Below are 2,222 nucleotides of genomic sequence, written 5' to 3' on the forward strand. Positions count from 1 at the left end.
TTAACATCCTCCCCGATTCCACGAACATTTAGTGAAAGAATATTCATTAACAACGATTTTGATCACCGATTTCGTCCACAATAGTCACTAGGACTATTTTGTAAGGTTCTATATAAAATCATTTATTACTATATCTTTTTCTCTCCTCTTATGTCGTGTAACCTTTCAGTAAGTATAGTCGTTCATAATGTTATTTTCCCTTTTGGGTTTCAACTGTTCTGCATCGTTATTTTATAACAAATTTCACACTTTCTAAGCTTACAGTTTCTAGTTAGTTTTGCTAATCATGTCCTAATATATTTTATTTTCAAATATACTTTTTATTTTGTTATTTTCGACTTGTTAAAAATCAATCATAATTTAATTCCATTAATATATAAATAAATCCAATTCATGGCCCACCTTTTCTATAATTTTACTAACCGAGAACTTGGTGAAGTGGGTTGATTGATGGATATGGATTGGGCATGCACGTTGCCTAACCTGTAAACACCATCCTACTAACATTTAAATACCATTTAGATAAATATTATACGGATGATGACAAAAACAAGCACCCCACAAAAATAATGATTCCAAATGTGGAAATGATGGCTTTAAAAAAACTTATCATAACCATCATTTTGGTGGTTCATCAGAAAACATGGCGGAGCAACATAGGATGGTGGGGTATTATAGAACTCCCAAAAAATGTCTTTTATATATATATATATATATATATATATATATATATATATATATATATATATATATATATATATATATATATTATTTGAATCCCTAGATAAAAAGATAGTATATGTTTTAATGAATGAGATAAGAAAACTACATAAAATATATCTTTTGTGATTGCTACAACAAGTGTAGAGATAATAAGTTGTAGAATCCCATGGATGATCAAGTTTTAAACGATTGTTTGGTCACTTTTCGTTGAGATGATCAAGTTTTAAACGATTGTTTGGTCACTTTTCGTTGAGAATGATTTGTTTCTACAAGTCATCATAATGACAATATCATTGATTGATTTCAAGACATGACGACTAGGATGATTCAATTGTAACTTTTACTTAAATTAATTTTCTTTCGTTTTACGACTTTAAATATCAAAAAACTCTTTACATTACTATCTTGAATCTTGAAAATGTTTGTATCCCCGTATTAAAATTTCTGACTCCGCTGCCGCCAGAAAACACTTGGACATTCCATAAAGAAAGTTTCAAGTTCAAATATAAGGGGTTTGAATGCGAGAAAGATTTGTAAATGGTGGTTCTATATTAGAGAAGAAAGGGATCGATGACGTCATAAACACTTTTTAACTTAATGTTATTTATCTCATTCCATATGGGAAATTAGAATAAAAAAAATTATGTGCTAAAACCCTTTTGATGGTTGATAAAAAAGGGGTCAATGACAACCCTTAGGAAAACATATTCATGGATTTATGGTGAAGAATAATACTGGAGATGTTAGTTGGAGTATCATAAAAACTTCAAACATAATATTTTTTTGCCATGCCATGTGCATAGTCTTTCCACACGACGGATCACCTACTCTATTTAATTCCCAAATTAATTATTAAGCCGTAAACATGATTAGTCATGGATCGACATCTTAAAGTAGTGGTCTTATTAATCCTTAATACTATATATTTTTTTGTTAAATTAAAGGTGTAGGAACATACAAACATGAATTCAAATAAATTGATAAGCATTGTGTAAAAATATAAAATATTCATCATAACTGTTTGGCCATAGATGGTTATGATACCACTCTTCGGATTCGTCATGAGACCCACTTGCTAGATCACCATGTAGAATTAACTTTAATCAAGGTTTACAACAACAAAGGGTTTAAACAATTCATACCTCGAGGTGCACTCCGAAATCCATGATCATGGGGAGCAAAATAGCTCCCTATAATGATATATGCATGGATAGATTCGAACACTGATTAGCGAGTGCTAGCTATAATGGGATGAATACAAGGGTGCAAATTAATCTTTCAAGACAATATCTAAGCAACAATTGCAACAACTAGTCATTTAATGGCTCACAAGCCTCCTTTAATAGAAAGGAAGGCATGTAGCAAACTCACAAGTTCTAATGATGAAATAATTTTAGCTATTATAACTTAATCTATATGATTCAGAATTTCAAGAAACGATTATCAAATTGGAAAGCTAACCTTCTTTCAATGGGTGGTAGGTTGACTCTAATCAAATC

The 2,222-nt window shown here is 30.5% G+C and overlaps 1 long non-coding RNA gene across 1 annotated transcript; it reads right to left on the reverse strand.

Moving 5' to 3' along the window:
• Positions 1-457: 457 nt before the first annotated feature.
• Positions 458-2,216, reverse strand: LOC145157174 (uncharacterized). The gene is made up of 3 exons (XR_013737138.1): positions 2,185-2,216; positions 1,866-1,913; positions 458-483 (listed from the first exon to the last, which is right to left on the reverse strand). It is a non-coding gene; the product is annotated as an uncharacterized LOC145157174 (long non-coding RNA).
• Between the last annotated feature and the right edge of the window lie 6 nt (positions 2,217-2,222).

Source organism: Lactuca virosa, chromosome 2, assembly GCF_052849685.1.
Source record: "Lactuca virosa cultivar CGN04683 chromosome 2, Lactuca_virosa_CGN04683_v6, whole genome shotgun sequence".
In the NCBI taxonomy this organism is placed as follows: Eukaryota; Viridiplantae; Streptophyta; class Magnoliopsida; order Asterales; family Asteraceae; genus Lactuca; species Lactuca virosa.